General features: G+C 43.5%; 1 protein-coding gene across 24 annotated transcripts in view; it reads right to left on the reverse strand.

The window, feature by feature from the left end:
• CLASP1 (cytoplasmic linker associated protein 1) overlaps positions 1 to 20,629 on the reverse strand; it is a 162,259-nt gene extending 141,630 nt beyond the window's left edge. For 8 of the 24 annotated variants that reach the window (XM_033162300.1, XM_033162292.1, XM_033162381.1 and 5 more), the window contains exon 1: positions 20,408 to 20,625. The gene's annotated coding sequence lies outside the window, so the exon portion shown is untranslated. Of the gene's footprint in view, positions 1 to 20,407 lie in introns of all 24 variants that reach the window. The other 16 variants (XM_033162224.1, XM_033162217.1, XM_033162236.1 and 13 more) reach the window with 6 other exon arrangements.
• Positions 20,630 to 25,500: the final 4,871 nt, after the last annotated feature.

Raw genomic sequence — 25,500 nt, forward strand, 5'->3', positions numbered from 1 at the left:
TAATTGACTTATCTGAAGAGCAGAGTGTCAGCAAAGTCTCTTTCCTCACAGACAGTATTTCTAGGTCATCATTGCTGCAGTTACCTTTTCCTTTTTTATTTTATAAAGAGCCCCATCCATCAGTGAAATGACAAAACTCCTCCAGCAATCAGGGCCTGTATGTTGTCTATTCAAAACAGCCTTCCCTGCCCTGGGTGAGTTCCAAATGTGTTGGGACTGCACCTCTTGTCATCCCTGACCATTGGCCATGCTGGCTAGAGCTGATGGGAGTTGCAGTCCAAAGTATCTGGAACGCACCAGGTTTGGGAAGGCTTGACTTAAAGATAATATATACCATAAACAATTAGCTCACTAAAAAGACTGTTTCTTTAAATAATACCGATTCAGCACAAACGTCCCTCGCTGAATCCTAAGACACAAAATGAAGTCCCAAAGCACTAGAGAAGTGGGCAAAAACATCAAAATGCTGGTGGGTGAGTGTATCAGTACTCCACACTGGGATGATGATGATGTTACTTGTGAGTTATAAGAGTTCGGGAAATGTAACTTGAAGGGTACAGGGCTTTCTTATTGGAAAAAAATGAGGCTCATAACACAGCCATTAGGCCAGCCATCCCTAACATGGTGCCCTCCAGAAAATCTGGACTACAACTCCCATCAGCCACAGCCACTCGCTGTATTAAGGTTGTACAACAGGCTTAGATAAAACTTTAAAGTTCAATGCAGCCACCCTTATCCAGATATTAACACTATGGATCAGGGATGGGTAACTTGTAGTAGTCCTCCAGCTGCTGTTAAACTCCAAGTCCCATCAGTCCTAGCCAGCAGGTCCAATTGTTAAGTTTGATGGGAGCTGGAGTCGAATATCATATGGAGAAGACACAGGTTCCCCACCCTCTGCCATAGACAAAATCCTCTGACAACCATAAATACACACACACACACACACACACACACACACACTATTGAGAGAGAGAGGCAAAGAGACAGGAATCTGCACAATATTGACTTAAGTAGTCATTTATTGCAGGCTGCAAGATCATCTATGGCACGTTTCTGGAAGAATCCTTCAAATGCTAATCCTACCTACTGGTACAGATGATTTGGGAAACGGCAATAATGGAAGAACAGACATTAAAAAATGTAAGTCATAGGAGGTCAAAGCACAGAAGACAAATTTATTAGTACGTGGTATGATTTGGGGACATAAACTAATGTGAAAGCGCATACTCTATGCCAGATACTGGCAAATCAATGGATGTGGATGATACAGACTTTTATAGAGGATCCCTTTGTTGATTTTGCGTTATTTTAGGTATACTGAGAGGACCACCCTATTACTTTTAACAGAAAGAGGGTCATTTTGTTAGTATCATATTGGCTTAAGTCAGCACATTATGTATTTTACTCTGGACCGTACTGACTGCCTGACTATTATTATTTACTGAGTTTAAAGTACCTATAATTATTTTAGTTACAGGTGGGTAGCCGTGTTGGTCTGCCATAGTCAAAACAAAATAAAAAATTCTTTCCAGTAGCACCTTAGAGACCAACTAAGTTTGTTCTTGGTATGAGCTTTCGTGTGCATGCACACTTCTTCAGATACACTGAAACAGTGTGTCTGAAGTGTATCTTCTGTTTCAGTGTATCTGAAGAAGTGTGCATGCACACGAAAGCTCATTCCGAGAACAAACTTAGTTGGTCTCTAAGGTGCTACTGGAAAGAATTTTTTATTTTGTTTTGACTATAATTATTTTAGTTGCTTTTGAAGATGGCTTATTGCCAAATGGCAGTGCTTTTGTAAGTATATAAAACCAATAAAAAACTGTTGTTGTTTTAAAAAGACAACAGTAAATTGTGCAACTATAAATAAACAAAAAGAGCATCTTGAAGCCTACTGTCAACAGCTGGACTTCAAATATCTTAACTGTTAATTTTGGCCTGCACCTTACATTATGAAGCTTTCCTGTGTGTTACAACATCCAACTACCTGGATCCCTTTGATAGTCACCAGACCACAAACAAGGGCTTCGTGTCAAGGAAGAAATTGCCCCGGGAGCTATCCCTTCATTTCTCACAAGAAGTTCATGTATGTTCAGGGTGGTTTGGCCGATGTAACAAAACCACCCCAATGTCCATATCCACTGCATCAGGAGAGCAACTGCGCTGGGTTTCCCACCCATCCCATCCCTTTATGACTTTGTAATGTATTAGCTGGAGGCTGCATGAATCCAGTGATTTGTTAGCTGAACACAGCAGTTTTTGTCCTGAGAATTCAAACTGGGGAAAGTACCTTAAGAATACCACAGTAATTATAGGAGTAGGCTTTAAGTGGCTGTGGCACAAACCTATAAGAGAGGAACCTCTTGAAGCAGAGAATGCTTGCTTGGTGGTGGGAATGCTGACCTGATGCAGATAAATTCTATATTCCAGGGGTTGTCAACACTGTGCCCTGCAGATGTTGCCAGACTACGTAATTCCTTCCCATTGGCTATGCTTGCTGGGGCTGATGGGAGCCGGGAATCCACCATGTTGGCTACCCCTTGCCAATCAGATTTGGTCAGATTTTCAAGGGTCAGCCATAACTCTGCCAATGGGTTATGCAACACTTCTGCAAAGATTCCCCCAAGAAGCAGGGGCAGGAGCTGGGGGACAATAATGGGTACTGTTCTGCATTTTGTCCTTTAAAGCCTGATTGTGGACATCTAGGCCTAAAGCATCCTTGATTAATAAGAGCTCTTTGAAGAGCTCTCCAAGTAAGGCTGCTTGGGACCGTTTCAGTGACTCTAGCCAAAGGAGGTTCAACTAGAATCTCTCATTGTTTAGGACCGGAGTACAACCCTTGTATTGAGCTCATTAGGCCAATGGCCTTCCTGCTTCAATTATTTCCTTTCGCCTATTCTGTTTACACAATAGCTTTTGTATCTTTCCAGGGGTACATTAAGTCTGAAATTTTGTCAGCAAGAGACAGCAGCACTGAGATAAATGACTGCCTTAAATTTTATGGCAAGGTGCCATACTATTTTTGAGTGGAAGAGAAATCTAACATAGAATGCTAGTTGTATTGGAGGGGGTGCTTCTTCCTTTTTTACATAGAGCAGGGGTGGCTAACTATTTAGCCAAAAACCTTCACCAACTCTCTAGGGGCTGCAGGCCAGCAATGGGTACAGTCAAAAGTGGACATGACCACCCACATTCTCACATGACACTCAAAGATCTCTCTCTGTTCCCTGATCATCAATTAATAAATCTCGTGACTGGAGAGGGAGCAATCTGGATCTCCATCAGAGTGGTGGGCCGGAAGGTTGAAACCTCTCCACCCACCCCAGGGCTGTGTCCATTTTCTTTCATTCTTTTAATTTCTTTATTGCAATTATTTTCTCTTCCATTTATATCCTGGCTTTCTTCCACCACGGAATCCAAGGCAGCATACATGTGGTTCCCAGCAGTTACCCATCTAGGCATTGGGACACCCAGATGTGCTTATCTTCAGCAAAGTAGTGGCTTCACACAGACCAATTGGTGGGTTTTTGGGTGGCTGTTAGGTTGGATCAGCCCCCCAAGCTGGGGGTTAACCACCCCTTCCACAGAGGTTCCTTCCTCCAAAACTGGACCTTTAATTTTCAGTAACAGCATGATCCCCAAAAATTATTCATGGGGCATGGAGAGCTGGAAAGAGAGAGGATGATAAGGGGATAGCTAGATCACCCTAGTATTGTTGCTGGTTATTTGAAGGAAAGGCACTTTTCACATACTTTTTGAAGGGAACTGAGCAAATGACAGAGCTTGGGCAGTTAAAGAGTAGAAACTTGGAATGAAATCTTATTCAAACTTTCCTTGGCTTATGACTGACACTACCTCCAGTGGTAGTCTTGAGGAGAAAACTGGAATTTTCTGCTTCAATTTTAGATTAACCACAGTTCAGGATTTGGATGACACACTAAACTGTGCTTAATCTTAACCATGGTTAGTTGAAACAAGGTAGCTGGCTTCTGGAACTATAGTTTGAAGTAGGCTTGTTTCAACACACCAAAGTCAAAATTAACCACAGTTTGTCTAGTTTCAGAAATGAAGGCAAACTGCAATTAATCTAAAATGGAAGTGAAAGCTTCTGAACGGCTTCTCATGGCAACCTTGGAGAACAAGAGCCAGAGTAAAGCCGTGGCTTGTTCTCAACTATGGTTTTAGTTTGACATGTGAATGAGACCAGCATGTTGATTCTGTTTTAAAAGTTTTTATTTGTAGGTTTAACGGGTTTGGAATCCAATTTAACTTAACTAGGCTACCATTAAATGAGGGAGACACAAAGTCCTATCTTTTCAGAGGGAAGTTCTCAAAAAACAACAGAAACAATATATGCCAAGTGGTTTGAAATTATACTGATCTGATGCCAGGCATAATCAAAACCTAAAGTTTAACAAAAATGCAAATATCTGAAGTGGAATTCAACTTAGCACCAAGTGGGGTATGCAGAGGAGGGGGTAAGGTCCACTTGTGAAATAGGGCTTTCCTCCCTCCGCCTGCACACCCTCCTAAACATGTTCTGTGGGGTCACCCACCTCTCCTGATCAGATTTAGGGAGCACACAGGAAGAGGAGGAGAATAAGAGCAAAACTTCTATGCACACAACAACTTTGTGGAATCCCAACCCAAATTCAAGTTCATATCTACCAGTACAAGGAATGCTTGCAAGGAGCCAGAGTGCAAACCACCCATCAAACTGATCCCACCAAATTTGTAAAACACAGAAGTATTAATGTCAGTCCTTTCTACATGCCAAGCTGCACACTCACTGAGGGAACTGCTGCAGCTGGCCACATGATGAACCAGTTGTCCCAAGTGTTTATAGCTTGCTAGGCTGCAATAAATTTGCACCACATCCATCTTGTTGCAAAAGTGACCCCAGAGATCTGCTCCATAGTACACAGCCTAGAATTTCTTGAAAATGAACTAAAATACTCTAGATTATGCACGTGCGCGCACACACACTCTCATTTCAATCCTGAGTCACCTTAAGGATTTTTTGCCCATAGGACCTTGTTGATTGGTCAGTATATAAATTCCGAAAACAGATAAATATGATTTGCTCAGAAACACACTAGAAGCCAGGAAATATTTTTTCAGACAAGATAGATGTGTTCAGATTGGTATGCTCCAGTTAATAATCTGGCAGCCATGCTCCAAACCAGTTGAAGTTCCTGAACAGTCTTTGAGGGTAGCATTATGTACAAGGAACTACAGAAATTGCAGGTGTGCACAGGAAGAGTTCTGCCTCCTATTAAATTGTCTACATATGCCTTATGAAGGCAGGGAATCAATGGAGAATTAGCCCCATTTTGTCAAGGCTCTGAACTTCATGACATTCCATATGAAGCAAATAAAGCACATATGATAAAGAGCACCCAAAAAGCTGCAGCTATGGCTGCATCTAAAGTATTTATTTAAAGCATTATTATACCACGTTAAATAGTCATGGCTTCACACACACACTTCATCCCAAAAAAGAGTATCCTGGGAACTATCATTTGTTAACCATGCTAGGAGTTCTACAGAGAGCCCTATTCCCCTCACAGAGCTGCAATTCCCAGAGCGAATTCAACCACTCCAGAAACTGTAGATCTATGAGGGCAAATAGGGATCTCCTAACAACTCATACAACCTTTAAAAATACTACAGTTCCCAGGATTCTTTGGGGGAAGCTGTGGGATGTAATCCACTGGGAGCAGTCAAATGCAACATTCCTTGTTTTGCTAGAGTGGACATGCAAGGGAATGTTTGGTTCAGCCAGCTGAACTTCCTGTTACATCCGGTCTGGAGCATCCTTCCTTGCATGTGACTGTTAGGTGGGCATGACCTTTCCAGGCCTGATAAAAGGCCAAGTCATGCCGCCACCTCCCTCTCTTCGATCTTCTTTTTCATCCTGCAAACTTCCTGATTCACCTGGACTGGACTGGTTCACCCCTAGGTTATCTCCCATATGGGGTAAACCTTTTTGTACATGTTTGTAACTTTAAGCCTAAAGCCTGCCTTCAGAGATCAAACTGTGCTCTGCCTGATCGTGAGTAAAACTACTTTTTGTTACTTATGAATAAGACTCTTGTGTCTTTATTCTGTTTTGGGGGGGTGTCAAAGGGGTCTTACCAGGAATAATAGCACATATCTCAATCTGGACAAGCCAGGTTGAATTGTTTATTGTCTTAAGAGGCTCACACGAGTCTGCAACCAGTTTTCTGCTACGTAAAGGGGGAATGCACTCTGCTAGCGCAAGTTAGGAAGGATATTAATAATCAATATATCCTCCTCGTGCTACCCTCAACATTCCCACAGAAGCCATGACTGTTTAAAGTGCTATGATACTGCTTTAAATGTATAGTGCAGATGGGCCCTATTACTAAACAGGTCACCATCAAAGAAGCTCAGTTTCCATGGGCTTTTCTACCACTGGCACCTGCCCCCCACTCACACATGACAGCGTATACGCACAGCGCTGGGAAATCAATCAGTAAATTCTAACCTGAAATGGAGGAAGAGAGCTGGAAAGTCCTTGTAGCTCACAAGGACACCCTCCACAGAGCCCAAAGAGGGCATCAGTGAGCCAAAAGTTCAGAAACAAAGACTCCAAGGGCTCAAAAAGTGACACACAGGAGTTAACCCGCTCAACAGCTATTGGGCAGAAAGCTTTATGTACTGCAACAGGCTCCCCACTCACACATACCTCACTTATGCACCTGGAGGCCCAGAACGTAACCCCCGCATAAGTGGGGAGTCACCGATATTTGGGAAGGAGCTGAGCTGGGCACTATGTCGCTCAGATAAACACATGCACCACCCATTGCTGCACCCAATCTGTTTAATAATATTTTCATAGCAACAATAAGCAGACTGAGGAACATAACTATTGTACATAATGGTTTTGAAGGAGGTTTTTTGTTTTTGCTACAAATCCTCCATAATGTTCCCCCCCCCAAAAAAAAAACAATCTGAGAAGCAAACAAGAAAGACAAGAAGTTCAACGACTGAGTGCACACTTAATAGCCCCAAGGGCAGCACTGATAAAGGTATAATTAGCTGCTTAGTGCATAGGCTTCCTGGACCAAAGCACTGAGAATAGCAGGGAAAGCATCAAACCACTAAATAACAAAACAAAACAAAACAAAAAACTCAGCATGCACATGAAAAAGTCCTTTCCCCATGGTGACCCCAGCTGTGACCTTGGATAAAACAAGCATCAAGGTTGGTTGGCAGGCTCTTCAATTTAGAATGTCAAACTTCATAAAGAACAGGGTCAAACCAGGTTTGCCAAGAGCTTCAATCCCCATTTGCCGGCCAAAAATTGGAAACAAGGATTGGAAGCACAGACCTTCCTACTCAACACTTTTCTCTGAAATAACTTGCACTTAAAAATCGCGATGTGAGCCCTAAGCCAGATGGACTATTATTGGACACACTGTGTCACAGTTTGTGAGGAAAGTCTCTCTCTCTCTCTCTCTCTCTCTCTCTCTCTCTCAGCAGCAGCGGCAGCAGCAACAAACAACAACCAGAGTATTGTGGCACCACAAGGTACCGCAGGAGTCTTTGTTGCTCTTACTGCGGCTCAGGCAAATTGGTGGAAAACCCGCTCCACCCATGCATGAATTTGGCTGGTTACAGAGCTGGGTGGAGAATACTTCTTGACATGCAGTAATCCCTTAAAAACAAAGTGCCTTGCAGTACCTTCAAGACTCAATAGATTTCTTGTGGCAAGCTTTTGTGAGGGTGCAGTGGATATATATATATATATATATATATATATATATATATATATAACCCCCATTTTATCAGATGCACAGAGTGTTCCACATGATACTATGAGCACACCTGCTCCTCTTGCATTCCTGGACTTTTTAAACTTTTTTTTAAAAAAAAGTCTTTTCTACCCTGCCATTCCCTGGAAAAGCTTTTCCAGAGTGGGTTATAGTAAAATCATGAAATATATACATATAGTAAACAACCACACCATTGAAATCAGCAGCACTCACTGTTTTTCAAACCTCACTCGGTTTACACACACGCCCCACAACCCATCTGCCCACTTCATGTATTTGATGAAGTGCGCTGGCAAAACCTTATGCAACAATGAATACCTGTATACTAGCCCAGTAGTTCCTAATTAGCCAAGTTCTGTGAGCCCCCTGATTTTTAAAAGCCAAGCTATGGACCCCCTACTTTTGAAATTGTTGGTATCTCTGTGGTAGTTTTAGTTGTGCGAATGATACACCCTGGGGTCTGTGGATGGCCAACTGGGAACCACCATACCAGCCTTAAGAGGCCCCACTTGCTGTTTTGCCAACAGCAGGCCAACCAACACAGCTCCCCACTCTGGAAGGAACATTGTAGGACAAGGATGGAGAACCTGTGGCCCTACAGTTGTTGCCACACCCCCAACTCCCAGGCCCAGGCCCCCTGTTGTCTGGCCATGCCAGCCCAAGACCATCTCAAGGATCATAGGTTCACCAACCCTGTAATAAGCGATTGCAAATCAGACAGAATTTTGTAGTAAGAACAAAACCCAAAACTATGTGACTGGCGATCTCATGTTTAGCAATTCATATGAAGCAATATGAATTAGAACCAGACAAATAATTTAGCCTCCCCGCCCCCCTACAGAAAGGTCTACTTCAATTAAAACAATATTTATCCATTTTCCATTGGTCCCTTTTGTTCTCTCCTCAGCTCCACTCACTACTTCCTTACCTGCGGAAGAGAGGCATGTTGAAGTCGGGCACCTGTGTGCAATGTAAAATGGTACAGATCCCACCTTGGGTGGTCCAGGTTTTTCTTCCCAGCCATTTGATTTAAGCAAGAGACTGTGCTCCAGTGGGCACAGTACACAGGAGTCAGGTGTCTGACAAAGAGCCTGTCTTTCGGTTTTGCCTTCCCACTAATGCTGGCATCTGACCAGTCACATCACAGCCATATGTAGCTTTAATAACAAAACAGAGAAAGTTATGACAACTCATGGTCAACTCAAACTTGGGTCCTTGGTTGTTGTTGGACTACAACTCCCATCATCCCTAGCTAGCAGGACCAGTGGTCAGGGATAATGGGAGTTGTGGTCCAAGGACTCAAGTTTGAGAAACACTGTCCTAAGCATTTGTGGCATATATTATTGCCACAGTCCATTAAAAAAAAACCTCAGGCAGCTAACCCAGATTTCACAGATTTTGGTTGTGAACTCTTCCAAAGCTAAGTGCAATTTTAGGGACACACCCCATGCCCCTTCTCCCAAGCTCCGAGTTGGGAAAATGGGTTCATCCCTGTCATGTTCACTGTCACACTCATCAGACAGGGCAAGGATGCTTGTGACAGAGTCTACAGCAAACCAATTTGCAGACTCCCCATCCCTAGCACAGACTGCAACCAAGCATGCGGACAAGGCACTCTTGACTTCATGGAAAATTTAACAACATCTGATGGAAGTCAACTGACAACACTTGATGGGCCAGCTGGCTAGCATTGAAATCCTGCTTCCTGCTGTCGCAGGAGGAACAATAATTGGTTACATCATGGAACTGTCATGAAGACCACAAAGAACTTTGCAAACCTAGCTGACAGAGTTCAAGTTTTGTCTGATCTTGGTAACAGGAAGTTCAATACACTGTAAAAAAAATAATCTGTAATGGGGATGGCCAACTTTTTCTGGCATAAGTGCCACATTCACTCTTGGCCAACCCTCTGGGAGCTACATGGTGAATGTGGCCAAAAGCAGGTGTGACCACTTCACATTCATTCATGCATGCTTGCACATTCTCAAATGCACAAGGGACATAGTCCCATGCAGATCAGCTAGGAAAGTGGGCTACTTGCCCCCTCTCCATCCCAATTTCCAGGAATGAGGCCATTTGCAGTCCTATTAGGGTGGTGGATTGGGAGGTTTGAACCTCTCTGCCTACCCCAGCACCATGCCTACCTTTTATTCTATTTTTGCTGCCACTGCCCAAAATTTTTGGGGCTACCAATTTTGCTTTAGGCACACCCCACTCACACACACCCCAGCATGCGTGTGCTCACCCCAGATGACAATAGGAGACACTATATCCCTATGAGAGGGCAGGCCGCCTTCTTCTTCTTGGAAAATAAATTATTTGTACCTTAATGCTATGCAGAGATTTTAAAAACTGCCTCATGCTACAAAGCATTTACATTTTAAATAGATATCAAATGTCACAATTGTTCCTTTGCGACATTCTCCACTTTAAATATAGTGGAGTACTGCAGTTATTTTGGCAGATTATGAAACAAGCCCAAACAAATGGGTCTTCAAATGTATTAATACCTTGACTGCTACGACTGCTTCTTTATTTTTCTTTAAAAGTCAGAAGTTTCAAGGAAAGCTTTGTCCGTAAGCTTTGTTTTCTAGAAAGGTTCCCAAGACAGATCTGTGGCCTTCCAAATAACACATCTGAACGACTCTGCTTTTCTGCTCAACAAAGCCATTTTGTTGATGTTCCCCATAGGTATTTTCTCCTCCCATAAACTCAACGCAACATATTTGCCTCTATTTACAGCCTGACACAGTGGCACTCTCACATTAACACTAAACTATGATTTAGCACTATGCGCACAAGTTAGAACTACCTCAAAGGAAGGCTTAGTCTTGTACACTCTCTCATCCCTGCCTCTGCTCAGCCAGGAATAATTTCCATTTTCAAGTAATCTCAGCTTGTCACTGTTGTACAAACCAGAGACTGCGGCCTAAAATAAAATAAACCAACCAGCTTCATAAACCATGGTTTGAAGTTGGCTTCTTTCGAATGTAACAATCCTGGTAGATCAGGCCAAAGGCACAGCATCCTGTTCCACAGTGGTAAACCAGATGCCTATGGGGAGCCCACAAGCAGGACATGAGTGCAACATAACCTTCCTGCTCGTATCCTCCAAAAACTGGTATTCAGAGGCATACTATTTCCAATACTAGAGGTCATATATAGCCAACATGACTAGTTAGTAGACACTGACAACCATGATGTCTATATGTTACCTTTTCCCAGTTGTATTGGAGGAGGAAGTACATGAGTATGAGCTTTCGCTTGGGCTCATTCCAGCTTTTGCATATATTGCTAATTCATGATGTACAACCAAGACCAATGGCTGTGTTTAGACATGACACTGAGCCATGGTTTATCATTACTGAAATGATCCTGTATGAGCCTTCCCTCTCCTCTCCCACCACAGCTACAAGGAGATCACTTTCGTTTTTTACTAACTGCACCAGCTAGACTGGTGACTGGGTGTGGCTGCCGAAAGCATATAACACCAGTCCTGAAAGACCTACATTGGCTCCCAGTACGTTTCTGAGCACAATTCAAAGTGTTGGTGCTCACCTTTAAAGCCCTAAAAGGCCTCGGCCCAGTATACCTGAAAGAGCATCTCCACCCCCATCGTTCTGCCTGGACACTGAGGTCCACCTACAAGGGCCTTCTGGCAGCTCTCTCACTGCGAGAAGTGAGGTTACAGGGTACGAGGCAGAGGGCCTTCTCGGTAGTGGCACCAGCCCTGTGGAATGCCCTCCCATCAGATGTCAAGGAAATAAAAAACTATCTGACTTTTAGAAGACATCTGAAGGCAGCCCTGTTTAGGGAAGTTTTTAATGTTTGATGGTTTATTGTGCTTTTAATTCTGTTGGGAGCCGCCCAGAGTGGCTGTGGAAACCCAGCCAGATGGGCAGGGTATAAATAAAAAAGTATTATTATCATTATGTTCAATCCCCAATCCTGTGGTTACGGTAGTCCCAACAATGGTTTGTTGAAATAACCTAGCTTCATAATCCATTGTTTCTAGTTTGCCTGATTTCAACGAAAGCATAGTTAGGGTTAGCCACCGTTTGTCAGCTTGGATATAAGAATTTGCAGTTAATCTAAAAGAGAAGCTAAGTTTCCAGTCTCTTCCTCATGGTCACACCAGAGGGGGGGAACAGGGAGAGGCTCCCACAGGCCCATTCCTACCCCATGGTTTTCAAGCCTACAACTATGCATTATAAATGCAGAATTTTACAACCTGTGTCGATTTATTCAGCTAAGGAAATCTGCATAAGCAAGGTGCACGGCTTTTAACAACATAATTGAATTTTTACAAAATGGAGGAGCATACCTTATGCACAAGGAGTGAGCGACTTGAAACCGCTCCATGCATGGTAATTACTTCCTAGTTGCCAGTGTCACATCTGCAGTAGTGCTTAAATCTGTAACATATATCCGACACCTAATTATCTGCATCATAGATTAGCGTGAACAAGTGGAACTAAGTATTACCATGCTGCAAACTATATTGGGTGGAGCTCAGCAGAGACCATTTTTCATAGTTCACATTGCCACCCCCACCCCAAAAAGGCTGTATGCGTGAAAATTAGATTTTAATTTAAGCCACAACTTCGTCTTGAATTATTTGAAGTGGTACTAAAATAATAATAAAGTAGCTGAGAACAAGGAAAGCAGAGTTCCCCTCATTATTCAGTAACCATAGCCTATCCCCACATATGTAGAAAACAGAAGGCAATCCAGAGCTCCTGTATCTCTGGGTTGTCGTTTTTTAGAAACTAAACAACGCCTGAAAAACCCAGAGCAACCATCTTCTCAAAACACACAGAGAGAAAACTAAGGTTGCAGCCTGGAAATTCCCAGAGAGGCTTCAGATAGCAATGGCACCTGGCAGTTTTTCAAAAACAATCCTCCGAGGGCTGCAGGAAGATCACATTTTGCAGAGTATATGAGCAATATCCAAGCAAGCCATGTTCAGAGTAGGCCTACTAAAATCGGCAAGCTTACTCCAAAGCATGACTTACTTGCATATCAATTTATATTCAAAGGAGAAAAAGTGGCCAGAGAAATCAGCTAACAATAATGCTGCCATTCGGAGTGTCTTCTGATCCGATAGCAGGCCTATTGTTAGCATATTTCTCCCACTTTACATTTTGCTTTGTTATACTCTGTGTAGTTCATCTCTTTGCTAAGAATTTGTTTTTTTTAAAGCAGCAAAGTTCCACTGAATAAAGAGGAGACCTGATGGAAACTGCATCAAGCATACATGCTTCTCGAAGGGCTGCCCTTACTCCCAATTTGGAGTCTACATCAGCTAATCCAATACAGTGGTATCTTGGAAGTTGAACAGAATCCGTTCTGGAAGTCAGTTCAACTTCCAAAATGTTCGGAAACCAAGGCGTGGCTTCCGGCTCAAGCATTTTCCAGGCAAGGTTCCTGGCTTCCCAAGACTTAAGCAGCCGTCCTGTATTATCTGTGCACATATATTGAGCAAATAACCACAGTGGTGCCTTGTGACAATTTAAAAAGAGACTGATCAATTATAACACAGAATACTAAGATCCATGCTGGGCTCGGCTAATTTAATTGTTCAACAGCTGTACCCAGTGCTTTTTCTACTAAAATATGAGGTGTCACTACTACCCTGGGCAGCAAAGAAAAAAAGAAGAAGTACCAGTACTCTAACTAATGTCACAAACAAAAATAAGCCCTGGCCACACTGTGGTTATCCCAAATTTGTCAAAGACATAAGCAGGCCTCAAAGGTCCTGCCACTTTAAAAATTGAGAATTAGTTAGCAACTTTCTGTGTAATCTCCCCACTGGGCAATCACTCCCTTGTAAACACCAGATCTAAGAGGTTTAAAAGATGACTTTGCAGGCTGTTCATATATTAGCCTGCTAGACAGACAAATACCCCCCACACCGTAAAAGTGCTAGGCAACGAAGCAGACCCTTAGATACCAGTGTGATAGATGAACACATAAGAACCTGACTGGAACACTGAACAGGAGAGAAAGACTCCAGGCTAATATTCTTCACCATTAAATGCACGGACAGAGGGCTGAAATATAGCCTTCCTTTGAACAGGTGATTATTCTGTCCATCTAGATAACCATTTAAAATGTTGATCTTTTTGATATTTCTACACCAATAAAATCTGCCATCAACCCCAATAACAAGCATGTTGTTTCATACAATTGTTATTGTTGCTGTTATTTATTCATTCAATTTATATATATACCACCCTCTATCCAAACATCTCAGGGCTGTGTTCAACATTAAGAACCCATGCAGAGTTCCAAGGCCTGGGGCAAGCGCACCCAGCTTCTGCCCCCCACCCCCGCTGCATGGACCTGTTAAGAACCTAACTTATGGAGCAAATTTAAAAAAAAAAAAACCAAATGCACAGCATAATAATACACATAATAATAAAAAAACCATCATAATAGCAGCCCCGCTGCCACACACACATTTTACAGGCCATTGATCATTTAACGGCCAAAGGCCTGGGTAAAGAGAAATGTTTTCGCCTGGTGCCTAAAGACATGTAATGATGGCACCTGGTGAGCTTCTCTAGGGAGAGTGTTCCACAGACAGGGAGCCACCACAGAAAAGGCCCGTTCTTGTGTTGTCACCCTCCAAACTGCTTGGGGAAGGGGGGCATAGAGAAGGGCCTTGGGTGACAAACACAGGGTCCGGGTCAGTTCATATGGGGAGAGGCGGTCCTTAAAGCAATGAGGTTCTGACCCATGTAAAGCTTTACAGGTCAACATCAGCACTTTGGCCCAGAAATTAACTGGCAGCCACTACAGTCTGGCCAGGATTGTTCCATACCATCGTTTCCATTTGCTCTGGAGTACTTACTCATCACTGCTCTAATTTTGTTTCACTGTCTCACATTTTCAAAGTGTATTACTGGTCAGTTTGCAAAAAAAGGTCTATTTTGGTTCACTGCATTTGAGCTATATGCTTTAATGTTCAACCATTTCATCTATGTCTCAAGTCCTATTTAGGCAGCCTGGAGTATAAAAAGGCCTTGTATTTTGTGCCCCAGCTCTAAAATCATTCACCTGAAATACACTATATTTATGTACAGTGCAAGCTCATAGCAATCTACGCACAAGTAGAGCTTACCAAGTTCAATGGGCCTTACTTCCAGTTAAGTGTGCACAGGACTGCAGTCATCCCACAATAATTTGTTAGCCATTAAAGCAAGAATGGGGAATCTGTGGCTCTTCATATATTGCTAGACTACAGTTCCCATCATCACAGACTTCTTGCCATTCTGGCAGAAGTTGATAGGAGCTGAAGTCCAATAACATTTGTAGGTGTCCAGTCCCACCTCCTCATCCCTGCCTCAAAGGTCGTCACAAGATTCTTTAGTTCTTCGTGCTGCAACAGACACAGTCTGCAATGCTCACTTACCCCTAAGTCCCACTGAACGCAGCAGGACTTACTTCTGAGTATACAGGTCTAGGATTGTACTGGACAGCTAGCTACTCTTCTAGAGATCATCGTCATCTTATATATGTCCTTCCGAGGAAGGACAGCTCATTCCTTATATTCCCCATCCCTCCCTCCACTGACTTCTTTCACGCATGATGATCCTACTGCATTACGAACTGTGTCTCCATTACATATCAGTCCTGGTAAATGCTAGTGAGACACCGGATATACTATATAAAAGAGATTAAATTCATATGAATTCAATGTAATATTGTCAATCTGAGGAGAAATACCAGTATGACAACCAAAGGCACAGAAACACTGAAAAGCCTAATACAGTGGTACCTCGGAAGTCCAACGGAATCCATTCTGGAAGTCCATTCGACTTCCAAAACATTCAGAAACCAAGCTGTGGCTTCCGATTGACTGCAGGAAGCTCCTGCAGCCAATCGGAAGCCCCGTCAGACATTCAGCTTCCGAAAGAACGTTTAAAAACTGGAACACTCACTTTCGGGTTTGCGGCATTTGGGAGCCAAAACGTTCAACTCGCAACGCGTTTGGGATCCAAGGTACGACTGTAGTAACTGGAAGGGTTGACTATCACAAGTAACATCTTTTTTTTTTTAATTGATTATGTTCGAAAATTACTTATAGCGAATAAAAACATATTACCTTTGCTTGCATGCTTGACAGTAGGGATGGAGAATCTGTGGCGCTCCAGATCTCGTTGGACAACCAACTCCCATCAGCTACAGTCAGTATGGCTAATAGAATGGGGATGAGGGGAGGGCCATAGGTTTCCAATCCCTGCTGAACCAAAACTCAAGGGTGGGAGTTTCCAGTTGTCTCCCCAATATGATCACTTTTACAGAGTATCTCTACCACATGAGTTAGAATTGAACTTGTTTTAGAGTGTTTATTATTGTTAGCTGCCTTTGCTAGATGTATTTTTTTACTCTAACATCACAATACAATTAATCAAGTTTACTGTAACAAAAAAGGCAATATTTGAGATTTTGAGCCAAGAAAGGGTTCATGAAAGATTCCAGAACTTGACTTGAACATAACCAAGCAAATATATCACTCAAAGATACATAATTAAGTATTCACCAACTAAAATGGATCATGTGGAACAAGGAGCCATGGAATGCTGGAGCCACCTGAACCCACCATGTGTAAACATGCCTCATGCCTTTCCTCCATCCTTCAGACTTCTCCATGAAACACAAAGATACACATTCATTCAGAAGTCTCAAATCATCAAATGCACTAGTTCCGGCTCTACAGCTTACTCAACACGGCTTTGTCCCACTCTGCAGCAATTATGGCTCATATAACCAAATTTGAAAATTCAAGGGGGCTTTGAGTGGAAATTCTCACAATCATGGTCATGATGCATGTTCCACAATAAGATCACATACCAGTTTGTGACATAAACATGCTTTTTGGGCAAAAGATCCAGATGGTAGTGGACTATAACTCCCATCTATTCTTGACCATTGGCCATGCTGATGAGGACTGATGGGAGTTGGAGTTCACTAACATCTGGAGGTCACAGATTCCCAACCTCCAGGATAGACCATAATGGGCTAGATTAGTGGTTCCCAATTGGCTGGCTACTGCAGACCCCCTGCTTTTGAAAATTTTGATATCTCTGTGATAGGTTTGCTAGGTGAATGGTGTCATGGATCCCCTGGGTGGTTTAAGTGGACCCCCTGGGGTCCGCAGACCACCAATTGAGAACCACTGGGCTAGATGAATCCTGGGTCTAACTCCATATGTTTAATGTGCTCATGAGAATAGTCTACACTACCACCTTCAATTCCTGCAGGAAAAGAAAGATAGAGGGGGAAAGCACTTCTGCCACAACAAACCCCTAAGACAGCAATCTTAAACATATCAAGACACTAAAGCCTACTTGAATCAAAGCACATTGCTTCTGAGTAAACATGATTAGAAGAGGTCTGCAAGAAATACAGCGGTACCTTGGGTTATGTTACCTTCAGGTAACGTAATTTTGAGTTATAAACGCGGCAAACTAGGAAGTATATACTTCCGGGTTTCACCGCACGTGCATGCGCAGAAGCGCTCTATTGCACTATGCATGTGCCAGGAGCAGCGCCTCCAGATTCAGACTTTTTGGGGTAAATACGGACCCCCGGGACGAATTAAGTTCGTATCCAGAGGGTCCACTGTAAATACAAAAGAGAGTGCAATTGTGGTGAGGCTCCTCCCTAAAGAGGCTGGGGAGAGTAGTGTCACGCTAACACGTACACATGCAGAGTTGTTTTCTTATAAACTAAGCACCTTGCCCAACCCAAGAAAGGATTATAAACCCACTCCTACACACACAGCCACAAAAGTTGACATACCTGCTGCAGGACATGGAATTGATAGAGGACAATACTGTTGTTTCTTTCAGCAATCACAGATAAGTCAATCCAGATAATGTACCCTTCCCTATGCTCTTCCACATTTTGGCCCCCAACACTTGAAATATTTGGGGAGGGGAAATGCAGGGCTCTTTGGGTCTCCCAGATTCTTCCTGCCCATGTATCATTCACCCATCCCAGATAACATGCATGAAAGGAGTAGAGGGTGTTTCTTGTAGGGTAGCTGACCACCACTGCTTCTTCAACCTCTCCCCCCTCTCCCACACATAGATGATCAGTCAATGTGTGCCCAGCCACATAATAGGCTTTGTGGCAGAGGAGCATGGCTCAAGTCATTCTGAGGGCCACTTCTACATTGCTAATATAGCAAGAAATCTGCATCATTGCTTCAACTACATACACACTATTTGTGACACACTACAACCCATTCTCTATTGACCTCTTCTCTCTCTCCACCTCCATTGCAGGGCTATCTACAACCCATGCTTGCTGCTCAGATTCCTCCTCTGTGCACCATGTCTAGCATGCACTCACTCTCTTCTGTCTGCATCCTAATTCATAACCTTCTGTTTCCCCCTTCTTCTGCATATCAGTTATCTCCTCACACTCCCACAGCTCTCTTTGCACCCCATCTGTTATTCCCCCACCCCTTTCTCTTTTCAAGGGCTGGCCCACAGATAAGCCTGGCCTGGAGGGGGGAGGGGAAACAAGTGCCTGGAATTATACCACCAGGGCAGGGAGTGGGAACCTGTAGCCTTCCAGATGTTGTTGGACATGAACTCCCATCAACCTCTGCCAGCATGGTCAACAGTCAGGGATGACAGGAGTTGTAGTACAGCAACATGTGGGGGCCTACAGCTCCCCATCTCTGCACTTAAGGGGAGACAAATAAGAGTGGTGTGCCCTCCACCTATAAACTCAATGGTGTGTAGGTATGATTATAGGATACTTCTGCAAGAACAAGTTCAAAGGCAATAATAAGCTATCCAATCCATATGCAGGGGAAAGGACAGTTATCTTTTATCTGGGAAGCAGGCTAGCCTTGCTGACCCAGAACAGCTATGGAACTAGGCAGCTGTAAGCCTCAAGAGGAACTCCACCATCACCACCATTGAACCATAGGTTTGTTCTTTTTAAAGAATAAGGAGTTATATGCACTGGAGAAAAAAAAAGAGAACAACATTCTTAGATTAATTTAAATAGTATGACATTGGAAGACAGTAGCATCTCTTGTGTTTATCGTTCGAGTGGTACTTTGAAGAAACACTCATTCTCTTACAGAGTTGAAACAAAAATCATTTCAAAACACACATAATATGGCATGGCAGGGGAAGCCATCTTTCTCATCCATAAAGATGTCAAAAGGGCCTATATAACAGATGCTAATGTAATTTCTGTATATTGTACTGTACAGTTGTGACACAGTGTTCACTACTATAGTTGATGGGGGGAGTGGAGACAGTCAAGAGATCTTATTTTGGAAACATTGTGGCTCAAGGATGATAGACAAAAAAAGGAAGCCAAAACTGACAACTATAAAAAGCTACATATATACACAGTCACACCAGCTGAGAGATCAAACATCTACCTTCCTGAGAGAGGTATAGTTCTCCCAATTGCATAGCAAGTGAAGCAGATCATCTGTAAAGGCTCCAAAACAGTGGAAGTAGTTTCTGTGATAGAAACACCAGAGGCCCAATAGGAGACACAATCATCCCCATGTTCCCCACACCAAGCTAAACTTTTTTTGCAAATTGTTTTATTGCAACATCTTCATTTGTGCACTATTGATAACCACCTCACTGAAATGATCAAGTTCTGAGATGAACGCTCTGAGAATTGATCCCTGTGCTGTGCCCACTGAAGGCATCAGAAAGTTTCATATCATTTCATATATTTTTTATATAAAACTGGGAATTATCGATTGATGGTAACACCACATATATTAATCCACATACCTAGCACACACAGATAAAGGCTGCAATAATAGGACAAAGATACCTATGCGTTTTGGAGAAACTGAAATAACGAAAAACAAAAATTCCCAAAGAGCCAGTTAGGGAAAGATATCCAGGACTAAGGTGGAAACAGAAATGTATCCTTTTATATGGCAGCACAGGCTTGCCTTAATCACAGATTTAAGCACAATAGGGAGAGGTGGGGATAAAACAAAAGCTGCATTTCTCTGGTCTTTCTTTCTCTCAATGTAGATTACAAACACATGGAGAAATTCAGAGGCTCCTCCATAGGTCACCCAACCCACCCTTCCCAGCCTATATAGATGTACCCACCCCGCACTAATCCTTACGAATCTGCATTGTTCGAATATAAATCTCAAAGAGATGGGGCTAGAGCAGGGGGAGATATCCCTCTAGCAGGTCACTTTCTTACAAGAGTTTCCCCCCACCCACAAATATCATGCTCGTCCATTGTGCCGGCGCTCGAGATCTTTCCCCTGTCCTACATGCGGAGAAGACTGAAAGCGCGACCTCTGAAAAATAAAGAAAGGAGCCAAGATGCGAAGCCAAAGCAATTTTGTCCCGCCCACCCCGGCAGTCTTTCACCTACAGAGGATCCCTCTTCTCGCTCATCATCCCCACTCGCCATCCACGCAGCTCTGCAGCCGACGGATCGCTCCAGACAATGCTCTCCCTTCCCGCTCCTCACCCGCACACCGCCCTCTCCCTCTCTCCCCTCCCCCTCCAAGCCCCCTGCCCATGCAGATCCCGGGCAACATGACAGTGCAAGGGCGGGCGGGCGGGCGTGAATACCTGGTGGCGGAGGCGGTGGCGCCGACACTGGAGGCGGGCGCAAAGGTATTTGGACTCCTGCACGTCCTAAAAGAGGCATTCAGACGAATGGGAGCAGCAGATGCCTCTAATCCCCGCTGCTGCTGCCGCTGCTCCTGCTGCTGCAATGCATAGCTGATGCTCTTCTCCGCCCCTGTGTTGCCGATAAAGCTGCAGCTTGGGCTTGGTAAGAATGGAACCTCGGCGCGCAGGCGCACCTCGCTAGGAAAGACTGAAGTGGGGGGGGCGGTGCTGCACATGCGCCGTAGACCAAGGCACAGGAGCATGTGGTGAGCATGCGCCTCTTGTTTCTGGCTCTTCTAGGGACCATCACGCATGCGCTGCCCGAGTCCCTTCCCTGGCCGACGCTCCCACCGACAGTCATAGAGGTCCGTCAAAGGCTAGATAGAACCAAGGCGGGGGGGACATCTCTATGGTGACGTGAATCCGATACAGAAAGGCGCGGGGCGGAGGGATGCAAAGTGTGTAGCTGAGGCGATGAGCTCACCGCGCGTTCTACGCATGCGTTGGCCAGCCGTATTCTAGTAATGACGTATGTTCACAAAACGGCTGCTGCATTCCTTGATTAATATTAATAAGAGGACGAGAGGGGAGGAGTTACGGAATGGGGATGAAGGCTGAGCGCGCCGGTCTCGGCTTCCGGGGTCAAAGGTCAGAAGAAGGCAATGCAGTATTATTTCAAAATAATTAGGAAAAGGGGTGGGGGCGGGATTGCGTCCTAAAGACACACACTGTACTGGGTAGCTTCTAAGGAAGTAATATTTCCTCCCCCCTCCCCGTTATTATTCCTGATTACCTGTTGAATTTCTGCCTGTTGTCCTAGTGTTAAATGCACAGAAGGAAAAAAAGGTAGCCCTATTGCAGGAATAGTGAGGGCAGCTGCCCCTCCAGAATCCTATGGCACCTTATAGATTAACTGCAAAATGTGTATACATGTCTATTCAGAAGCGTCACTGTAAAAAAAATTGATTGTTTGTATTTGGTTTGCCGATACCATTCTGCAAAAGTGAAGAACAATTGTGGATTGAAGTTTAAAATAGAATAGAATAATTTATTGGCCAAGTACATTTTTCAATATACTCAGAATTTGCTTTGGCTACATTACAATGTAAAATACATTATACAAACAATGGTAATTTACAGAGCAAGAGCCGAGGCTGCCCTTCTCGGCGCCTCTTAAGCTGTGTTGGTGAGTGTAGGCCTGCCTCCTAGGCCCGATGGAGTTGGCCGGAGGAGGGAGCGGTCTTCCCAGACACTCACAGCAGCAGCAACAGAACCTCTTGAGGTGAACTCAGGGAAAGGACAAAACTAAACTGAAGGGTGATAGTTTGTGTCTTGGAGTTCCCTCAGGAGGGGCTAGCGGGCGGAAACCCTGGTATTGCCACAGAGTTGCTAAGAGGGCTTAGCTAACTGATATAGGGAGGGGATCTAATAAAGAGAGACCCCGAACTGTAGGCAAAGGAGAGGTTAACCCCTGAAGCCCAGAGCAGAGGATATAACCGGCCACGGCCGCTGGACAGGAAAACTCCCGTTACTAAGAAATTCCCAGATTATTAATAAAAGGGAAGTGAAATAACAGACGGACCTCAGAGGGACAGGTGGGGTGCATTGTAATTTGACCCAGAACACCTGATTAAAAATTCACTTAGTAACGAGGGGAGAGTCTGAAGTGGAGGTTCGTCGCATTAATTGATGTTTTAATAAACAGTTAACCATTTAAATGATCTAATAAGGCAACTGTGGTTGTACTTGGTTGCAATGAGTTCCTTAATGATAGCCCTTGTCCATCATTTCCCAGATTAAGAGGTACTGCTGCTGATTGGAACTTACTGAGGATTGCTCATACAGAGAGGCATCCTAAAATGCTTCCATTTTGCTCATTGTCTGCCTGCCCCTCTGCTGACTCTGTTCCAAGCCATCAAAAAGAACCATCAAGAGGAAATCACTGGAATGGCCAAGTCATTGACCTAACAAAAGACAGAGAGAGAAGCCATCAGCAAGACTAAGACTCTGTGCCCCATTCTGAACCCTGCATTCAGTAGTTAGCAATGGAGGATGCCAGAGAGGAGGAGGGAAGTTCCAGGTTTGCAGTGGGGAATGATGTAAGCAAACAGAAAAAATCAGTTTTGCAAAGGGGGTGTGTGCATGTGAATGCTCTGTACTCTAGGCTCAGGTTGTATATATTTGTGAATAAACCATATATCATAAAGATGTCTCTGCTGTGCCTCGTCCAATAAAACCCCACAGACCCTGCTAAGTGTACCTGATACCCCTGGAATCTTGCACTGCTCAGAAATTGGGGTGTCGTGTAACAATATCCTCTGCCCAGATCTCTGTTAGTGGGAACTGCATGAATGGGTGGTTAACTTAGAAGGGCCATAACCTTGTGACTATTGTGTAATTTGCCACCACAGGAAAAGTAACATTTAAACAACAGTCCTAAACAAGACTTACTTCTGAGAAGGCATGCATAGGTTTGCAGTGTTAGTTTGTGCAACTTCTGTACATTGGAGATACGTGAGGAAAAGGTCAAAAAGATTCATTGTAGAAATGCAAGTACGGTCTCTCTTACTCTAAAAAAAACTAGAATGACAACAGTATGCTGAATTTTACACTTTTCTATCATGCGACTCCTGTTGCTGTGAAGTACACTTTTTCCCTTAAAAGATTTTCACACATCCCTAGCTTTTTTTAACAGTTCACTACAAAGCACGGTATATTGATTATTCACAAGTCCCAAGCTCAAACTGCATAAAGAAAGCATGGATTCAAATGAATCTTGTTATGCCATATCGTTCATGCGCCACACGTCACAATGGTGTGAATGGTGCACTGAGCATTCCCTTTACACACATCCCAATAACCATAGACAGTGTGGTTGAATGATTTCTGAAATTCATTTGTGTCTTAAAAAAAAAAAAGTATTATCAAGTGCCCCTTGGAAGAGACAATTTCAGCTGCTGTGTCACACTGTCAGATTGTGAAATAACTGCTGTCACTCAAAAAGAAGAAGAGACGTTGGAATCATGGTAGATAATGCCCTAAAAATATGAGTACAGAAGACTGCAGCTATTTAAAAAGCAACAGTGCACTACTGTTTTACTTATCAGATATAAATAATACAGAATATAAACATCCTCCATTAACTGTTAATGGAAATGGTCAAAGTGGGGGCAGGCATGGTTGGATATTCCCATTTCAACTCCATTCATGTCTATGGTGAGATGGAAAATGCCTGATTCCAATATCCAGTGTAAACAGAAAGGACTTCTGAATAAATACATCTTGCTTCCTCTTTCAGGTGTACTTAAACCTCACTGTGCTGAAGAGCATAAAGACTGCAGAAAGGGCAGAAAGGTCTGTGCAGAAAGACAGCAGTGATGAAAGAGGAACACCAAGAAGCTGCCCCTGACCCAGTAAGGGAAGCAGAGGTGCCTTTGCAACAGATACCTGCTCTGTATAGAGTGAGGTTTTGCTCTCTGCAGTTTGCTATAAACTAATCCTAATGCAAGGACTATGTATATGTATCTTTGACCAACCTTGGGAGGAATAACTTACACATACAAGTCATATGCAAAATAGCCCTTTACATTATATTTCCTATACACACAAATGGTGTGTTTCCTTTTGCACCTCCTTTCCTTTCCTTTCACTTCTCTGCTCTTCCACTTCCTTTATTAACATGCGTTTCTCACCAGTAATCTACTGCAAGCCATCATAATCTCTCCAAGTCCTATTCCTACACTTTAAAAGCCCATTTACCATATTAATTCCACCTAACAGCAAACCTGTTGTAATATGATGGCAGTTTTAAGGTTGTGAATGAAACAAGCTCACATGAAGGGAGATTCACTGAGTTCTGTATGAAAGGCTGTGCAAAATCAATGAAGGTTGCCTTCCTAGGAAAACTTACTTGGGAGTCAGTCTCACTGACAATGATGGAATTCCACAGGGGAGCAGCAAGAAATGTTATAATATTGCTGAACCCCTCATTTGCAGCAAATTGTGATATTACCTCTGGTGGGAGACATATCATGCTCCTTCTGGGATAGTTTGTCCACCTTTGGACCCCACCCTGCACTCAGCTCTCATATGTGGCTCCTAAAAGTTGCTGGCATGTGACAGCGGCCACACCCCAGGAATGGCTTCAAATGGCCAGCTAAACCAGGTGAGGGTAGCCTATGGGTCTGAAACTCTTGGTGAGTTAGGGACATCCCCTGTTTGTGAAGCCAGGCTCTGAAGGATTGAGCAGATGAGACCAATATTGGGTCCAAGGGTCAAGAAGATGGTTTCTGCATGTGCTGTAGATGGAAGTGAGGGGCAGATGGGGCTTGTCAACCCTGGGAAGGAAAACTCTGACCCTAAACCTCTGCTGCCTTGTGGGATACCTTCAGAATAAAAGGCTTAGGGGTAAAGCCTACACAAATCCTGAGTAGAGTTCCTAAGATGGTTGAATGGCATCTTGTATGCTTCCTTCCAGCAACTCCTGCAGTCAAGCTGGTGCCAAACATATTGCTCTGCTTTCCTTTGGACCATCAGTGAGGCCAAAAGTGGGGTCTGATTCTCTGGACAGCCCAGGACCTCCATACACACTGCCCAGGCTTGCACTCCATTTTGTTTCCATTTTTATTTGCTCTTACCCTATTTTTATATGGTTTTATCATGTTGTTGCTTGTGGTTACATTATGTGGATTGGTTAGTTTCTATTGCGGATTTTATTGTTCTTTCCCACAGTGGGCATTTTAAAATGGAACATGTTGGTGTAAATGTAACGAACAAAAATAAGTAAGTCCCAGTGAACTAAATGAGATTTCTGGGTAGAGAGGCATAGACTAGTGATGGAGGCCAAAAGGAATACAATAGCTGACCATTTTGAGGGGGAAAGTGCTATAGTTTTCAGAATAAAAGCTGGAGAGATGTGACTGAAGTTGCAAAAATGTCCATTTATATGTCAGTATCATCTAAATTCCTAGTTCTAGTATAATACATAGTTTCATAAAGAAGACCAGGATCCACAGAACTGTGCATCTAGTTGTCTGAATCCATGAGGAGTT

This window comes from Lacerta agilis, chromosome 1 (genome assembly GCF_009819535.1).
Source record: "Lacerta agilis isolate rLacAgi1 chromosome 1, rLacAgi1.pri, whole genome shotgun sequence".
NCBI classification, from domain to species: Eukaryota; Metazoa; Chordata; class Lepidosauria; order Squamata; family Lacertidae; genus Lacerta; species Lacerta agilis.